General features: G+C 36.5%; 1 pseudogene; it reads left to right on the top strand.

Annotated features, from left to right (window-relative positions):
• LOC150005972 (large ribosomal subunit protein uL5 pseudogene) overlaps positions 1-18,423 on the top strand; it is a 29,622-nt pseudogene extending 11,199 nt beyond the window's left edge.
• The last annotated feature ends 2,039 nt before the right edge of the window (positions 18,424-20,462 follow it).

Raw genomic sequence — 20,462 nt, 5'->3', positions numbered from 1 at the left:
GCCTTCCACTTCTGCAGCAAATACACAAATGATTCAAAGAAACTTCTACAGTCACCAGACATCAGGTGCTGCATATTCTTTTCATATATTTTTTCCTCAATATTTTATTTTGAATATTTTCAAACCTTCCAAGAAGTGAAAAGAATGGTACAATCAACACCCACATATTCTTCCTTGATTTCAAAGGGTTAACTTTCGCCATATTTGCTTATCTCTGTTCCTCCGTGTCTCTCTCTCTCTCATTTTCTCTCTCTTCATGTTTTTAATGAAAGTAAGTTGCGCACAAGAGAAAATTCCACCCCTAAAAATTCCACGTTCCTCAACATTCATCTACAAAATCACAATACTATTATACCTAAGAAAACTGACATACATTTGCTAGTGTCATCTGATATAGAGTCTGTATTTAAATTTTCCCAGTGAGGGATTCTCTGAGGGATTCTTTCTGGCACTGGCTGGGCTCAGACAGGTGGAGGAGGGCAGCACAAGGCGAGCAGCTGACCATGTGATGAAGCTCCCAGAAGTTGGAGCCCATTTCTGCTGACTCTTAAAGTGTTCCTTTCCTAATAAGTAATACTATTAAATGGTTAAGAGTAATCAAACTTCCTGCTTAAGTGATTGTTACCTTTACTTGTATTTTTAGCAAACCCATAAGAAGAAAATCAAACCTGAATTATTTTTAAGGTAAGAGATAAACCAAATACTAATTTTTGGATCTAATTCTTAGGCAGTCCTTAATGGATATATTTTTCAGGCTCTTAAGGATGCTAGCATGTAAACAATTCTCATGTCTTTATAGTAAGGGATCCTTATTCATCAGGTCCTTTCATTTGAAAGGTAGAATTTAGTTTTTGTTTTTTGAAGGTGGTTTTGCCCAGAATCCAGGAGGTTGTGAGGCCATATTCTGATCAGACTGTGCCCTTTTGGGAGGGTGTGGGGTCTACAATTATCAGCAGGACTCTGGAGCCTCATGTCAGCTTCTCCACAGCTGGCCCGACTCTCCTAATGTGCTTGTGGAGGAAGTCATTCTTGATGACAGTGTTTGGCGCTCTTCCTCCTCAGAGTCACCACGATTTCCTCCTATCATCCTGTTTACTACCGACCACCCATGGCTGTTCTCTGTAAACTCAGGACTTTCATCTCTCTTGAAAGTAACCCACATGGACTTGTCCTAGTCGAACATTTTGGGTCAGCTGTGCATTTAAAATCTTGATGGCTCACAAATAAATGTAATCGAACAAAGACAGACAGGTGTACTGCCTTCAGAATGTCAAATATAATGGAAAAGGGAAATGATGCATCAAGCCTCACGTAGCTTGCCGTTGCTATGGTCTCTGTCTGGGAAGCTAATGTACTCATTGATTAGTCCTCAAGAGAGACATCATTTGCAAATTGATCCCTGGCTTGTGGCGGCAGACTAACATTTGTGTTAACTTCAGTAACCGTAGGAACAGATTCTGTTGCTGGGAAGACATGGGCAGCTGTTACCTTGACAACACAACGTGCAAGTTTCTAGTTCCCTCCATAAGTTCCCTGAGAAGATCATGATTACTTACCAGCCCTACATAGGAACTTGGGTTTTGCCTACAAGATGAGGATTATTAACCCATAATTCAATTACTGGAAGTTTGTCAGTACCAAAAAATTTCACCTCTGTTCAGATTATAAACTGTGTAAAACAAGGGTTAAAGACATGAAAGGCCAGCTTGATAGCACTGGTCGTGAGAGACATAGGAAATATTCAGGGAGACCCAGGAAATGTAGAAATGGGCTCGGTGGCCTTTGTGGATGTGGCTGTAAACCTCACCCTGGAAGAGTGGGTTTTACTGTGTCCTTCCCAGAAGAAACTTTCTAGGGATGTGATGTGGGAAAACTTCCGGAACCTGGCCTCAATAGAGGTCATATAATAGACTCTGGGAAGCGGAAAAAGGCGGTCAATATTGAGAAAAATTTAGCCCTATTTCAAATCTAAATCTGAAGAAGAAAACTCTTCCTGTAGTAAAACAGAGGAATGCAATGTGTATGGAAAAATCTTCATACATCATTCACCCCATGATAGGCACACCAGCTGTCACACCGGACACAAGCAGTTTGAGTATCAGAAATATAGAGAGAAGCCATATAAATGTAATGTATATGGCAGCACCTTTGGTTATCTCCAGTGTTTTGAAAATCATGAAAGAAATCACAATGGTGAGAACAAACGTAAGACAGGTGGGAAAGCTTTCCCATGGCTCTAAACACTTCAGAGACACAAGATAACACATACTGCAGATGGTTCTTGTAGATGTAAAGTGTGTGGAAAAAGCTTTAGTTCTTCAACTTCACTTGAAATATATGAAAGAGCCCACCCTGGAGAGAAACCTTATCAGTGTAAAAAATACAATAAAGCATTAGACCCAGTCATCTTTGAAGTCATGAAGGAACTCAGAGAAACCCTATGAATGTGAGAAATGCGAAAAGGCCTTGAGGTAATCCAGTTCCTTACAAACACATGAAAGGCTTGCACTGGAGAGAGAACCTATGGATGTAAGGAATGTAGAAAAACGCTCAGACACTACAGTTCTTTATCAAGATATAAAAGGTCTCACGCTGGAGAGAAACCCTATGAATGTAAAAAATGTAGTAAAGCATACAGTGTTCCCAGTCATCTTCAAAAACATGAAAGAACTCATATGACAGAGAAACCATATGAATGCAAGGAATGTGGAAAAATGTTCAGATACTCCAGTGCATTACAAATGCACAAAAGAACTCACATCAGAGAGAAACCTTGTGGATATAAAAAATGTGGTAAAGCCTTCAGGTATTCCAGTAGTCTTGAATACGTGAAAGAACTCACAGTGGAGAGAAACCCTCTGAATAAGATCTTATAGTTACTTATAAACACAAGAAAAGACCTAAGAGAGAAACCCTATGAATGTAAACATTGTGGTAAAGTCTCAATTTCTCACAGCAGCATTTGAAGACACATAGAAATGCGTACTTGAAATACACCTCATCAGTGTAAGAAACGTGGGAAAGCATCCACTTACCTTAGCTCGCGTCAGTCATGAAAGAACTCATGCTGGTGAGAAACCCTGTGAATTTCAACAATATGGTAAGGCCCACACAGAACACAAAAACACAGAAGAACTCATACTGGAGAAAAACCCTGTGAGTGTAAGGAATGTGGAAAAGCCTTCATTTGTAACAAAAATGTTCAAAATCTCAAGATGAGAGTGCACACTGCAGAGAAACCATATAAATGTGAAGAATGTGAACAAACCTTCAGTCATTCCTATTTCTTCCAAGGCACTCACTGATTCATACCTCTTGAATATAAATAATACAGGAAAGACTCCAGTCGGCCCACACCCTTACATGTAAAACTCCCAGTGGAAAAAAAAAAATGTAAATAGTATGAGATGGCTTGATGGAAATCAATCCTTGTATAATGTTTCAGAAAACTTTGAACATTAAAAAGTTATTAAAATTGTAAATAAATTATGTTTACCACACCTCTTTCTTTAAGTGCCTCCTTGGATGCTGGATTTCTACTACAGTAGACTTTTGATGTGGAGGAGAGACTATTCCATGACATGACCACTGCTGGACCCTCAAGCTCAATCCAGTCCAGAACAGAGATTGCTCTCCATAAATCCACTCAGAGACTGTCTGACCCACCCTTCTCTTATGTGCCAGGCATGCTAGTTCCTGGACAGGCCCTTGCTCTTCCCCAGACAAGCATGTAGAATGTTTTCCCTTTATCTGGGGTGTTGTGTCCCAGTACCCCTATGCATCCTGCTATGTTCTACATAAGCCTTTAGTTCCTGCCACGTGGCATGCAACATATTTACATCACCTCGCTACCCCCAAGACATGCCTTGTATATAAGTTCTCTTAATATATTCTATTAATTGACAACAACAACAAAAAGACATGGAAGGCCATGATAATGTAGAACGTTAGACTTTCAACTTGATTATTGGGGGGGGGCATCTTATTTTAATAAGAAAGTACTTTTACCATATGCACAGTTATGTATTGTGATGTAAAAATAGGCATAATGAAAAGTGAAATATATTTTTAAATTTAGCTCCATCACTAGAGACCTGTAAAGTCATATCCCTCACGTTGTTGGTGATGCATCTGTTGGATCAGGATTAGGAATCAGAGGGAACGGCTTCAGGCTGAAGCAGAGAAGGGTTCAAGTTTTGGGAAGGGTTTGTGAGGCTATTGTCATCCCATCCATGAAGCAAGCAGAGACTTGAAAAGTGCTTGTGCACCGCAGCTTGTTCCTGCTTACGGCACTGGAAACTGTGACTGCCCAAGTAGAAGCCCAGGCATCCCTGTTGCCTCAGCTGATAGCCAGCCAACCTCCAGCCATCACAGTGAAACCATCGCATCATCCAATGGCCAGTCAACTGGCCAGTTGACCACAATAAACTAGTGAAATCAGCTGAGCTGACTCACAAAGGAGAACCACCCAGGTGATCAGATCATCAGATGTCTGAAAGTATAAGCAAATACCTATTCAAAAAAGAAATTCTCTCCTGTTAGGTATTTATTCGATGATGTAGCATATATAATAAAAATGCACCGGGCTCTATTTTTATGGGAATCATTTGAGATAGAATTGATCAGAATTGCTGAGCTTATAAGACACAAACTACAACAGTATGATAAACAGAACTGAGGGAAGCAACATGTATGCAGCACCCCCCCCCATTTACTGATATCATTGAGGGTAGCATAAGTTCATAATCTGCCACTACAAAAAGGACATCGAGGACACCTGTTAACCACATACGATCAACTCCATATATATTAAGTTTTATACTTTGATATTTAAGATTTAAGAGTATTATTGTTCAAGGAAATTTGAAATGTCCTGAAGTCTTATAAGTCACATATGAAGTGTGACAGAAAGTTTTCCAAATTTGACAAATCAGCACAATTCGCATGGCATTACAAAAATGTTGTAAACCTAAAATAAACTTTTTTAGATTATCAAAACAAAACAAAACATATCTTTATCAACCATGGAAACAGAGACAATGGACTTTCTTCAAGATTACAAAATCTCTCTAATGCTACTTTCTTATGAAAAGGACATAAAAACATGTGTCCCCAAAAGTAGGAGGAACATTCCATAAAGATGTGTCAGGCAAGTAATAAAACAAAAGTATCACTGATTTGGGGATATTTGTGACATTTTTCACCTTTTCAAAATTCGTGGTTTGGTGTGATTTCTCATTCTAATTAAATATTCACATTTGAACTTAATTTTGCATTTGTAATCTTGTATTCTTTTTCATAAAGAGAACTCTGAAAACTGTGTAAGATTCAAGACAGTCCAAATCTAAACCTGGGTGAACCTTAGCCAGATTTCAATATTTTTCTGTTGGGACTCACTTGAGTCAATCATCAAAGATTTCCTTTCTTTCCTCCTCTCTGCTCTGACATCTATGGTGGCATTCTTTCATTGTGACAAAATGACTGCAGTAGTTTCACCACTTCATCCAGGACAGTGACACCTGGCTTTTCCATTGTTCTCTCAGAAGAATTTTAAAAACCTTCATAAACATAACCCTCTTGTTATTAACCTAAATCAATCACTTGCCCTAAATCAGTCACCACTTGGCATAGGTTTGGATTGCCTAAACAACTCAGTGTATCAAGATGATAGATTTACTGGAAGGGGTCAATCCCCACCCAGAACCTCCTGGCTGGTGCTGGTTAAGGTGAAAAGGAGGCTGGGGACACGGATACCATGTCCAGTGGAAGACATGAGAAGGGTGAGATGTTTACTCATTTTTCAAAACCATATCCCTAGAACACATGGACTCAATCCTATGTCAAGTATCAGAAATAAGGGAGACGAAGATGAATGAGAACTCAATAACGCCTCTCTCTTCCTAACTGGGGCAGGCTCTTCATTTTAAAAGACGATTTTGGGTTTGGGATATTTGATTCTAATACTACAAAATGAATTTAGAATCTACAATAAATTCCACCTCTAAGTCTCCACTTATTCAGTAAATATTTAACACATGCCTACTGACTACTCATCATGGAGAGGGATACAAAATTTAGGGATACAAAATTTAGTTTCTAATATCATGAGTTAAAAAGCTTGTTGAAATGTCTTAAGTGAAAAATTAGAAACATGTTTAAATAGCTATAATAAATAATGCCTATTCAAGATGGCAATAGAAGAGATGATCCAAGATAATACAGATGAATTGTACATGTAATAAAGCTACAGGAGTAAAAGAATTTCATATATATAAAATTATATATTATATTAAATATAAATATAATATATATGTGGAAGCAATTACTACTTACTGAAAAAGTAAATGGCTGGCATTGTCCTAAAGTGTATACTTGAACTTTTGCTTTCAATTGGGGTTTGTTATCAATAATTACTTCCAGTCTGGGTGATAAATCGGAAGCAGATACAAGTATACACTTTGACCTGTGGCATCACTCCCAGTACTTGGTTCTTTTGGAGTACAACAAACTTCCCTGTGTCCGAGATGAGACAGAAAGCACAAGAGATACTGGCTGAAGGGAGTTTGTGTGGAACACAATCCTACTCTAGCATTTTGTGACTTTGTCTCTTAGTCTCTGGAGAGGGTGAAATGATACACTGGAAAGAATATTAGTCCAGGAGCCAGAAGACTTGGTTTCAATTCTGCATCCTGCTGCTAATCAGACACCTCGGGATACCTGTCACTCTTCCCTTACAAGCCATTTATATGTATAGTTACCACTTTCTCTGCTCAGAAGCCTTTCTTCCTTGTATTGGCTACTTGTCCTTTTCCAGCAGCCACTCTGCAATGTTCCATGCACTGAGAATTGTTTAACCTCCATCACTAGCTCTGCACTTAGCCTTTGGATTCATTCATTGCACAAATATTTTTTGAGTACCTACTATGTGCCAGGCACAGAGTTAGGGATAAAATGTTGAGCAAAAAACATGTTTGCCCTTATGGAGCAAACAGCATATAGATTCACCAAGGAATCATAAACTCAGGTCTTTTGTCCTTTAAATTCATAGATTGAGTTAGGTTCGTCGTCGTCGTCGTCGTCGTCGTCGGCAGCCGACCGTCTCGAGAGACGATGGTGTAGCTTCTCAAGAGTCTATCTGCACCGCCGAGAATGGCTGTGCAGTCCGACTAGGGAGTGACACGGTATCTGTCTCCTCCCGTGTTGAATCGACATCTTGCGATGAAGCTACAGAGCCTGGGCAGGGTGATATGGAGGGTCTGCTGTTGCCCATGCAGCAGACCCCCCCTCTCTTCACAGCTGAAGGGTCCAAGGGAAAGACGGAGTCAATACAGCTTGGCTTCAGGTGCGCCGCAGGAGTTGCCGGTGTTGACTACAACGTCAAACCGCCTTAGGGACTCCGGCTCCGGATTTTCTGTCGGGGTTTACTCCCTTAGCCTTTCCCCTGAAGAGGTATGCCGCAAGGCAGCGGAGGTTTTTTGGAGTCAGAGTTTTCCTTCTCTGATGTGCCCTGACTGGAAGATCGAACCAGCGACACTTAGCTCGCAGGCCGACGCTCAATCCACTGAGCCAAACCAGCCAGGGTGATTGAGTTAGGTTAGCTTACGTGAATCTAGGCCTTCCTTCAACTCTTAAAGTCTCCTATTCTGCTTTGACTTTGATCTATTTTTTGAAAATGTGTCTTAAATTTGGACAAGAAAGAAAACCAAGATATAGAACGTAAGTGTATTAAAAGTAACTCAAAGTGAGGATAGGTTATATTAGCTTTCTATATAAAGAAAAGCATATTAGTGAAAATATGATTTACATATGTATGTGTGTGTAGATGTGTGTGCTTAATAAAATTGAATACTGTTTTATTTACAAATAACACTTACCTAGAAGACCCTGAAAACCTAGATTAAGGTTCAGAGTTAAATAGAAATCATTTACAGAAATAGTTAAATCTTTATGTTCACAAAGGTAAAATTACTAAGACAACTTTCAGGACTCAGTATAGGGAACTGCTAAGTGCTCTCTGTTTTCACACACCATGGGACCCATATTGAACTACTCACTGTGTACCATCTCTGTTCCAGCCCTGGCCAGACACCTGCTGTGCGCTCTTTCTCCCTCTCCCTTACCCATCTCCAGGACCACCAGTTCTTCCAAGTCCCTTCTCTAAGGCACTTTGCTCTTTTTATTTTTTCCTGCTGGTTCTGGAAAATAAAATTAAACATAGATTTTTCCATTGAGCTTCTACGTGAAAATCTACTAACCTTCTAAACTAGCTAATATTTTCTGACTCAGTATATGCAAAAAAAGCTATTCTGGACCTTTTGAGTACATTACTGACTGGGTAGATCATTTAGGCAGGGCATGGGCCTGAGTGACAGGAGACCTAGCTTCTAGTCCTGTCTCTACCACTAACTAGCAGCGTGATCTTCCTTGATCCTCTCCACCTCTCTAAGCCACCATTCTGCAGTCTGCAAAATAAAGGAATCAGACCACATAATTTTTTCACTGTTAATTATACAAGTGATAAGAGCATATATTCTTTATATCAATGTTTTACACAATGCAGATAAGTTTTAAGTCCCCTTTGAACTTCCCCTATTTTCTCAATCGCAGTTCCCTTTTAATCTCCCCATTATTATCTCTCTGATAAATCTTCTTTCAGAACTCTTTCTTTGCATTTACATAAGTTCCCTACCAGGTTTAATATTTTACAATATAAAACTAAGCAGCCTTTGTGTAAAGAAACAAGAGCTTAACTTGTGTTCAAAAGTATAATTTTCCAGATGGGAACATTTTCATTTCTGGGCCCTAGTGAATATTTTAGAAGGAATGTTAAATCTAAAATCAAAACACTTTTAAAATGCAAAACTCACAATATCTGCTATAAGGAACTCACAAAATAGAAATGTTAATAAAAAGGAGAAATGTCAACATAAATGACATTTAAAAACTTTTAGTTTTGTAAAAAGTTTAGAAAAAAGGGAACTTCTAGAAGTAAATATGCCATTTCATTATTAGAAAGTGTTTTTATCACCTCCATTATTAACTCTATTATAGCCAAATTTGTCTGTCAGCTATCACTGTCCATTGAACTTTTTTTTTACGATTTTATTTATTTATTTTTAGGGAAAGGGGAAGGGAGGGAGAAAGAGAGGGAGAAAGAGAGGGAGAGAAATATCAATGTGTGGTTGCCTCTGGCACACCCCCAACTGGGGACCTGGCCCACAACCCAGGCATGTGCCCTGACTGGGAATCAAACCAGCAACCCTTTGGTTCTCAGGCTGGTGCTCAATCCACTGAGCCACACCAGCCAGGGCCCACTGAACTTCTATTGTACCTATCAAGCTATATCTAGAACTGCTCTTTTGGCAAATTAACAATGCCATTTCCTAAACTTATCCAACCTCTGGGACCAATGAGAAAATGGGAAGAATAGGCCTTCTAGATGGTTAATTTTATATGTCAACTTGACTGGGCCACAGAGCCCAGATATGTGGTCAAACATTATTCTGAAAATTTCTGTGAGGGTGTCTTTGGATGAGAGATTAAGATTTAAATTGGTGAAATTGGAGTAAACTTGATTCCTCTCCATAATGTCGATGAGCCTCATCCAATCAGTTGAAAGCCCGGATAGAATAAAAGAGTAACCTTCTAGTTAGAGGGAATTATGCAGGAGATGGCCTTCAGACTTGACTTCAGTGTCTACTCATTCCTGGGTCTCCAGCCTGTTGGCCCACACTGCAGATTTAGGATTTGCCAGCCTCCATAATCATGTGAGGTGATTCCTTAAGTTAATTAATTAGTTAATTAATTAATTTAAAAAAACAATTTGTTCTCTTTCTTTACGGAACCCTAATACATATACTCTGTCTCTCTGTCATCTGTCTTACTCTCTCTCTCTCTCTGCATGTCTCTGTCTCTCTTTCTTACTCTTTATATATATATAGACTCCACTTTATTTATATATAATTCACATATTATGTAATTCACCCATTTAAAGTGTACAATTCAAATGATTTTCAGTACATTCATAGAGTTGTTTAACCAGCACCATAATCAATTTTAGAAGATGGTCATACCTAAAGAAACTCCATATTCATTAGCACTCACTTTCCATTTACCCCCTCCTTCCCCAGTCCTAGGCAACCATGATCTAGCTTTCATCTCCGTAGATTTGCCCACTCTTGACATTCTGTATAAATAGAATCATATAACATGTGGTCTTTTGTTTCTGGTTTCTTTGACTCTTCATAATGTTTGTTTTCAAGGATATCTATGTTGATGCACATATCAATATTGCATTCCTTTCATTGCTAAATAATATTATGTTGAATGGGTATACCACATTTTATTTATCCCTTCATCAGTTGATAGATTTTGGATTTTTTTCCAAATCTTGGTTATTGTAACTAACATTGCTATAAATATTTGTATATAAGTTTTGTATGCATATGTACTTATTTATTTTATTTTTAAAATTTAATCTTTATTGTATTTTTTTCCATTACCATTTAGTCCCCTTATTTCCCCTTCCCCCAAGCAATCACCACACTGTTGTCCATGTGCATGAGTCCCTTTTCCTTTTTGCTCAATCCCTCCACCTCCTGGACATGTATTTTCATTTCTTTTGGGTATACAGTAAATCTTCCCTAAACATTATCAACAGGTTCTGCAACTTTAAGTGAAATGTCATATGACACCAATTTTACCATGGGCTAATTGATATAAACAAGAGTTCAGTTCCTATGGTTTCTCATCAATAGTATAACAAAACAACGCTGAATGAAACAACCTTTGCAAGAGCCTCTGCTGTATAGCTAGAAGTAGAAATGCTGAGGCATATGGTAACTTTATGTTTAAACTTTTGAGGAATTGCCAGACTGTTGAAGGAGGCTGCACTATTTTACCCTCCCAATGTATGAGAGTTCTAATTCCCTACATCCTCACCAAAAATTGTTATTGTCTGTCATTTTGATTATAGCCTCCTAGACTTTTCTCAGTTTCACACTATCTTGATTAATGTAATGTTGTATTATCTTGAAATCAGAAAGTGTGTGTCTTTCAACTTTATTCTTTTTCAAGATTGTTTGGGTCCTTGTAATTGCATATAAATCTTAGGATTCAGCTTCAATTTTCATGTTTAAAAAGACAGCTGGAATTTTAATAGGAATTATATTAAATCTGTAGGTCAACTTGGAAAGTATTGCCATCTTTCTGATCCATGAAGATAGGATATCTTTCCATTTATTTAGGTCTCCTTTAATTTCTGGCAATAACGTATTATAGATGTCAATGTATAACTTTGCACTTCTTTTGTTAAAGTTATTCCTAAGTAAATTTATTCTTTTTAATCTATTTTAATAAAATTATATTTTTTGGTATCATTTTTGAATTGTTTATTGGTAGTGTATAGAAATACAATAGATTTTTGCATATTGATCTTGTATACTGCAAAGTAGCCAAACTTGTTTATTTGTTCTAAGAGTTCTTTGTAGATTCCTTAAATTTTCTGTATACAAGATTATTTCATCTGTAAACAGAGACCATTTTACTTCTTTCTCTCCAATTTGGATGCCTCTGATTTCTTTTGTTGCCTAATCATGTTGGCTAGAAGTAGTGAGAATGGATGTTTTCGTCTTGTTCCTAATCTTAAGGTAAAGCTTTCAGTTTTTCATCATTAAGTATAATATTAGCTGTGGGTTTTCTGTAGATGTCTTTTATCAGGTTGAGAAAATTCCTTTCTTGTCCTAGTTTATTGAGTGATTTTACCATACAGGGTGTTGCATTTTTTTGTCAAGTAAAGAATTGCTTTTGAAAATTACTTGAATTCTATTTTATTTTCACTTAGATATCACTTAAAATTAGAGTATAGTTTGTAAAGTAACCAGAGTTTTAAATGGGGGGTGGTTCTCTGGAATCCAGAGGGCTTAACCAGTGCAGTCTTCACCAATTCTTGAATAATATATGTTAAATTATGCTGGTGTTGAGGATACATAAAAGAGCTAAATAAATGGGATAAGATCTTGCCTTTTTGATGCACAATATATATATTAAAGAGTGGCAGCAGCAAGTATAAGATTTATTCTCTTGAAACCACTTGACTTGTGTTTGACCTCATTTTAAAGCCCTGTAATGATTTAACTCTAATTAGTGTTTTAGGATTCTCATTACAAGAAATTTTTCTCAATTTTGACTGGACACTTGCAGAGCAGATTCCAAATATATTTTTTTCTATGAAGTAAAATATCTTGAGCTCTCACTTATCCCACAGAAATATTCTAAATTAATTGTTCTCATTACAATCTACTCTTTTATTAAAGCCTGCATATTTTAGTGACCATTGTTTTCAAATACATGTAACTTGCTAACTACTAAACTCCTGGACAAATAAAACTCATATTGATTAATGAAGAAACAAAAGGTCACTTATGTGTTTAATAACAAAAAGTAAATCATATTATTGTCTCAATAAGAATTGCCATTTGCATAATTCCACAGGTAAATTCCACTATTAAATACCACATTTATTTTCCTTATTTTAAGCATTTCATAGATATTTTTGACTAGGTTGAACAGACTACTGATCCCCAGTGTGAATCATCCAGCAACATTTGGTTAATTGTTCTCACTAACTCATTTTCTTGCACAGAAGAATAGCAAAACTCTCTTTAGTTAGAAATATATTTCTACTTAATAAAATGGGCCAGTTTTGCTTTAAAAAAATACATGGCCATATTTTATGCTTTCTTTACATATTATAAATAATGTTTTATAAGTTAAACCAATAAGAATATTTAAAATAAAATTTTATTATATCACCTAAAATGGCTGTACCAATAAATACATGAACCAGCAGCCTCTTTCTCAAACATCCTATATAAGATTATCTATTTTATTAATAACGACATTGTTTTAGTTAAGATACTTTAGGCACATGTAACAGAAAATGTTAGTGCTACCTTTATCAAAAACAAAAGAGAAAATTTGTCATAAGGACACAAACATCTTATAGAATCCAGTGGGACACAAACATCTTATAGAATCCAGTGCAGAAATTCAACCAGGCCTCAAAAACGAACTGGAAGTAAAAACTAAAAAAGCCACCAGAATCCAGGCAATTGTATTCTTTGAACCTAGTTTATCCTCCTCTTTCTACAGAATAGCTTTCTCTTCTCTGTTCACCTAGGAGGGAAGCAAAGCCATGCCCAAATTCAGGACTATGCAAACCTAATTCCTCTCTCAAATCAAACAAAATGGTAAGTTATCCCTCCTCTCTTGGAATAAAGTGACTAAAGAAGCAGAGAAAAGCCCAAAAGTGTTAAAGAAACAAATGTCCCTCCAGTTAGAAATACCAGTTACAGTGTAAAGAATAAGTGAAACCAGCTTAATGACAACTTCCGTGCCAAAATATACCTGTCAAATGAAGTGTCACACTAAATAATGTGCATTCATGCTCCCTTCCTCAATACTTTACTTAAATCCTATGGATTATAGAAACAGAGCTAAAAATAGTCATTGCTTAAGAGAAGCAAAGCACTTAGTCTAAAAATAAAACAATTCGTACTTACAACCTCTAGTTGGAAAAGGCAAACAATGTCAATGTTAAAGAGTCACTGAGTTGATAATTATCTGTTGTTCTGTTAAGTTTTACTTTCCCCTGAGGTTTGCTAGTCCACTGTCTGGACACAAGTGAGTATGAGATGTCTTGCATAGAAAAATAAAATAAAATAAACCACTCTCAGATACAAACTCAAAGTTGAGATGTTTTAAAAAAGAATTTTAGGTACAGTTATAACACAGTTCCCCCTTAGTAATGAGTAGTTGCTAAACTGAGCTCTAGGAATGCCTGAAATTAATTTTTCCCCCAGCAGATAACAATTTATGTTAAGTAGGCTCTCTCTAAATAAATTCTTCTGGTCTCATCTTTCAATACTATCTGCTAATTTTAACCACAGATGCTTAGGTTACATTTTTTCCCATAAATGGTGTTAAGCAAAAGTATTCTAAAGAGGTGAAGTGCACAGTGAAAGGTATAATTAAATTCTAATTTTATTTCTGATTCTCTCTCTGAGACTAGAGGACTTACTATTTTAGCTTCTTGTTCTGCAGATTTTATACAATGGCAATGCCTCACAGCACTGTTGGAAGAAGAAAATAAAATGGGAAAACTGAACAAATATAAAAATTGCCATGATGTTTGGCGCTGCTGTTAGTAATATTGCTCTGGTTATAGGAACACAGACATCATTTGCCCAAGGCTTGAGTTCCAGAAACTCAACCCTTAGGGCAAGTAAATTAATAATAATACATGCATTTGTATAAGGCTTTAGTGTTCATAAGTAATTTCTTTAAATGTTGCTCATTTGATCCTGACAAATATTATACAACAAAGGAGTTACCATCCGAGGTGACAGAGGCTCTGAGATGTCAAATAATTTTTCCAAGTTCACTCAGCTGGTAGTAAATCTATGATTCAAAGCTGGATTCAAACCATGCCTTTTGACTCCAGATTTGGTGTTTTTTCCCATTATTATAGAGGGGTCTATCTGATGTTTTAAATAGCTTCTGATCCTATTTCTCATTTTAATTCATAATATCGTAGTGATATGGAGGAATTCATTGAAAAATGTTCGGCCCTCTTTCATGGATTGATCAGAGATCCTGATGACTTCCTTTAATCACTTCAATTTTCAATTCTTTATTATGTCTTGAATTCCTCACTCTGTTTATTCACCTATGATTCTCTCTCTATTATCATGCAAAACACCATGTCTTCAAATCAAAACAGTGTAATATATCCTGGATTGATACCAGTTGAGAGAACACAGAATAAAGGAGAGGAACAAATGATAAATGAGATGATTTTGTGGCACAGTGGTTTTGCATGGGCCCAGTAACACCTATCAGGGTTTAAATTAGAATTTCTAAATGTAGACCTCAATTCCACATAAAATGGGGTCAGCATGACCTATTTTACATGGTTAGAATGAGAATTAACTAAATATATGGAATGTGAGGGTATATAAATATATATTTATTAGTGGTGGGAAGAGTAACTGACACAAAATGACTGCACAATAAATGGAAATTTTATGACTTTGGGGAACCTTGTAAATAAGTGAAGTTTGTTAAAGGTATTAAACATGGCTTGACTCACACTGAGGAGACTGTGGACACCAGTAAGCAAAAAATATTAGTTACAATTTCCGGATGTTAGGTCATGGTGTAAGTGCTGATGATAGTGGACTTTAGGCAATAATTCATTCAACTGAGGATACACAAACAAGCCCAGAAGGACATTTAAAAAAATATCCTTACACAGAAAACAAAATTTAAATTTTCTCATGAATGGAAATGCTGCATATCACTTTCTAGCTACCACCTCTTATATGTTTTATTCATCAGTTATGTGTAAGAAGCAAAACCCATGCACAACAGATGGCAGCCCAAATCTGGCTTCTCTAAAATTGTTTTCCTCCTCCTCATAAGAGCCCAAGTATAATATGTATTGACACGAGTGTTGCAGACAAATCCTCAGCACTAAATACTACTTCACAGTGTGACTCGGGGACCAACAGTATTTCTCCTCATTGGTGAGAAACAAGCCTTGAAACACGGACTGGCCCTGGCTGGGTAGTTATGTTAGTTAAAGCGTGTGCCAAGGTTGCAGGTCCAGTCAGGACAGATACAGGAAGCAATCAATGAATGCATGGGTAAGTGGAACAACAAATTGTCTGTCTGTCTGCCTCTGTTTCTGTCTCTCTGTCTCTTTCTCTGTCTCTCTCTCTCTCCCTTCCCTCTCTCTAAAATTGATTTAAAAATAGCAAAGAAACATGGGCTGAATTCAGAATCTGGATCTGAATGCAGTTTATGTACAATTTGTCATCCAACTCCAACAAGTTTATGCCTGTAAATAAAGCACAGAAGGATGAAAAAGTCCATTTGTGGCAATTCTCCAACATCAACAAAAAATCCTCGAGGAAAACAAAGATAATGGAAGGAATGGAACAAAACTTCATTAAAAAGTGTAATTGATATCATCAGAGAGAGAAAATTTATTCATGAAATAAGAGAGAATGATTGTTTTAAGAAAGGAATAATTAGAACAAAAAAACATTTATGGAAATTAAAAATAAGGTCTTGAAACAAACAAAACCATTCAATAAAAGGGTTAAAAGAGAAAAGCAAGGAAATATCCCAGAAAATAAAATTAAAAGATGAAAAAGATGGGCAATAAGAGGGGGGAAATAAGATGCTTAAAGGATCATTCCAGAATGTCCAAGATCTAATTGATAGGATTTCCAGAAAGAAAAAACAAGGGGGAAAAAAACTAATAGGAAATCTTTAAATAAATCAAACAAGAAAATATCCTAGAGCTTAGAAAATATATATGCAATTTAGACATGCAATTTCAGATCAAAAGGGCTTACTAGATACTCAGCCCACCAAATAAATAAAAGACTTACACCAAGTTGCAGAATAAAATCTAAGAATCAACTTAAAACTTCTAGGAGATTGGAGGAGGAGTAATTATATAATTAGGTTCAGGAATCAGAAGAGACATCTAACTTCTCAGTAGCAACAGAGTTGCTATTGAGAAAACAATAATACAATAGCCTTCCAGTTTTGAGGGGAAACCATTTTCACCCTAGAATTCTATCCCTGTCCTTAAGTAACAACCAACAGTGAGGATAAACTCTCAAAGACACTCACGCACTTTTTCTCAGGAAGCTACTGAAGGATGGATGCCGGCAAAATGAAGGACCTAACCAAAAAGAAGAAAACACGGAAGCAGGGAAACGTGGAATGCCACACAGAAAAGTAATAAGGGGATGTCGCTTATAGGATGACAATCTAGGCTGTGACCAGTACAGACAGGAGCCAGGGGTTCAGAGATAATCAACTGATTATCTGAAATGTTAAATTTAATATTGACGAGCATCTGAAAATCTAATGAAATATTTGGTTGCATTGATAGAAAACTGATAAAATGAGAAACTTGATTCCAAAGAAAACAAAATGAAGGAAAAGTAGTTTAAGTATACTACTTGGCTTACCAATGAGCAGTACTTACATAATAATATAAATACTAAACATTGAATTAACTAGAATTTAGGCTAGAAATATATTAAGAGGATGAAGAGAAGTATATGTGTGTGGAGAGTTAATAAAGTTTAAAATTTATAAATCAAGAAATAGCAATGTAGCTATAGGCACATTTTATGAGGAAAAACTGCCAAAGATTTAAAACCCTCAGCTGGGGTCAAGGATTTAACACTGCCTTTCTTTTTTTTAATGTAAACTTTGTAGTATTATTTAATATTTTCTATAACTAACTATTTTGATTTTTAAAATTATACCCTCTCCAAAGAACCAATAAGAATAAATCCAGGGATTTTTTACAATTTAGCCTGTATCATGAATTAATGCCTACACTCTATTTAGTGCAAATTTCCTCTGAGATCCAACATTTGCTGAATTTAGAAAGAGATCATTGCTCCATATGCATTGTTTCCCTCAGCGACCAATATTTGAATTTTGAAAGAATTAATCACAATGGCAAAAAACATTCTCTCCTATATTCTGTAGGATTATTGAATATCCCAAAATATAAAATATAATTTTAAAATATTTGTTTTCCAAATGTTCATTTACTCTCCATATTTACTATACCACCTTTGTTTGGTATGTGAAAACAAATGAAAAACCTCCTTTGCTTTGCTCTGCTCTGACCCATTTCTCCCTAAATCCCCTCTAAGGTCTTGACATCATTATATCACTCAGGGCCCTCTCTGCTCTAACTCGAAATTTATGTAATTCATCTTATAACTTACCAAATATTCAGTATTAACAACAGAATTGTATAGAATTTTCCTAACAACAAATATATGTGTTAAAGAAGTTTATAAAGCTCTTCCTGTTTCTCATCTTGGCACAGGATCAAGGTGGGAAGGGAACCCCATGCAGGAACTTCACATCTGCAAGTTCTGTCTCAACTTCTCTGTGGGGGAAAGTAGAGACAGACTGACCCAGGCACCCAAGGTCCTAGAGCAGGTCACAGGTCAGCCCTCCGTGTTCTCCAAAGCCAGATACACCGTGAAATCCTTCGGCAACAGGAGAAATGAAAAGATTGCCGTTCACTGCACAGTCCGTGGGGCTAAGGCAGAAGAGATCCGGATAAAGGTCTAGAGGTGCAAGAGAGTATGAGTTACAGAAAAATAACTCCTCAGATACCTGGAAACTTTGGTTTCAGGATCCAGGAATACATCAATCTGGGGATCAGATATGACTCAAGCATTGCTATCTACAGCCTGGACTTCTATGTGGTGCAGACAAGGCTGCATTGGGGCCAAACACAGAATCAGCAAAGAGGAGGCCATGCTCTGGTTCCTATAGAAGTATGATGGGATCATCCTTCCTGGCAAATAAATTCCTGTCTCAATCCAAAAGGCCAATAAAATATTTTCAGTGAAAGGTAAAAAAAAAAAAAGAAGAGGAAGAAGAAGAAGAAAAAGGAGGAGGAGGAGGAGGAGAAGAAGGAGGAGGAGGAGGAGAAGGAGAAGAAGAAGAAAGAAGAAGAAGAAGAAAAATTCAGGACCAATTCACAATCTAGAGTTTTGCACAGTAAAATGTACTTTTCTGATAGATGGAACAAAGTCTGGCAGTGACTAAGCGACAGTAAACAGCTATCTTAGAATTGAATTAATCAAACATAGACTCAGTATGCAATTCTTTTTCTTTTTTAAATATTCATTTCTTTACATTGGCATTTCCTCTTCAAAATGTTTCTAACTGATAAATTCTGCTATTCTGAGAATAATTTTATATATCCCAGCCTTCTGAAGAAAAGGGTACATATGCATTAAAATTCAGCACTTATGTTGAAGACTCACTTTATTAAATTGCTGATTTTAAGAAAGCAGTTGAGGAGCAAATAAAATGTTTTTAATCCATGGTTTTTCACTCACAATTATGACTTAGCCAAAAACAAACTCTAGTACTTATACAAATTTAGAGCTGGCAAACAAAATATGAGAACAGTCAGAAAATCACCAGGAAAATCCAAGGGTCAGGCTGCATACTTTTCTCATGAAACCAGTGAACCTAGACAGTATAGTTTGTGGTTTAAGTCAAAGTTCATGTCTTTGGGACAATGCATGTACTAGAGGGAAAAACACAGTGGAAAGCTATTTTACCTAAATTTTTTGGATAACAGCCATAATTTCCATTTAATTTTGCACATGGAATTAATTTTTTTAATGTAAAGGGAAGGTTTGGATAAAGTATTTGTCATATACTGCTCCACTGTATTCCTAATGTAAGAATCAACAGATAATATAGAAAACTGTTGAAGTACAGGTGACAGATGGCAACTAAAATGCCTTCAGGCACAACATGCAATATACCGGAAAATACACTATTTCCTGGACAAAAAAATATCTAGGTCTTGATAAGCAGAAATGCTTCTTGGGAAAAATAAGTAACTTGAAATGAGTGCTGTCCCAGAAACCCCAGAATGTGTCTTTGAAAATATACATCATTATAAACACAGGACAGACACCATTCAATCACAGGATACAACCGAGTTCCATTTTATGCTCATTTAATCGTGTGGAATTCAACTGCACGTTCTCAGCAATTTTTTTAAATTCAGAGAAATGGGAATGTAAGTAGCATAGGCAAATGTGCTCTATTAAACTCGATGAGCATGTGCCCTGGCCAATGGATACAATCAAAACAAAATTGTTCTATTGACGTTGACAGACCTGTGGAAAGAATGTATGATTTTATTTAAGTTGTACTTAAATTGTATCCTTAACCATAGGTAAAGAAGTCAGAAGCGTCACCCTCACCCTTGTCACCAGGCCATGAGTGATGATGTCTTCTTTGCTGCTTATTAGATCAACAATGATTAGTTCCACTAGTGGCCTGCCTGGTTCTACGCTCCGTAATTACACTAATCCTCTTCAAAGCGGGGCCTCCTCCTGTGGTCAAGCTGTTCCCTGAAGAACCTCCCCAATGGATACATCAATTATATTAATCCAGAAACAGCACAATTTTAGAATCTGGATTTGGATCATTTACTTAATTTCTCTAGGCTTCAATGTCTATGTCTATAAAATGAGAGAAATAAAATCTACATTACAACTGATGCTTGAAAAATACAGAGGTTAGGGGCACCAAGCCTTAGCACAGTGCAAAAGTAATGCCCAACTTTTTTAAAAGAACGTTTTAGATAGTATTTATTAAATTTGTGCCTCTTATAATTTTTTAAAGTCACAGTGACTACTTTATACCTTATTTTTTCAGATTATTGAAGTATTGTTCATAATCGTCTGTAATATTTGCACCCATATTTTTCCCATCTAAAGACTACATTAGAAATGTTTTACTCTATGAGTTTCATAAAGGTGCCAATGCAAGTACAGCAGCGAAGTCTATTCAGAGAGCTTATGAGGACGATGCAG

The sequence above is a fragment of the Furipterus horrens genome, unplaced genomic scaffold (genome assembly GCF_987537825.1).
Source record: "Furipterus horrens unplaced genomic scaffold, mFurHor1.1.pri manual_scaffold_6, whole genome shotgun sequence".
Classification (NCBI taxonomy): Eukaryota; Metazoa; Chordata; class Mammalia; order Chiroptera; family Furipteridae; genus Furipterus; species Furipterus horrens.
The sequence above is the reverse complement of the archived record's forward strand: the minus strand, read 5'-3'. Positions and strand labels throughout refer to the sequence as shown.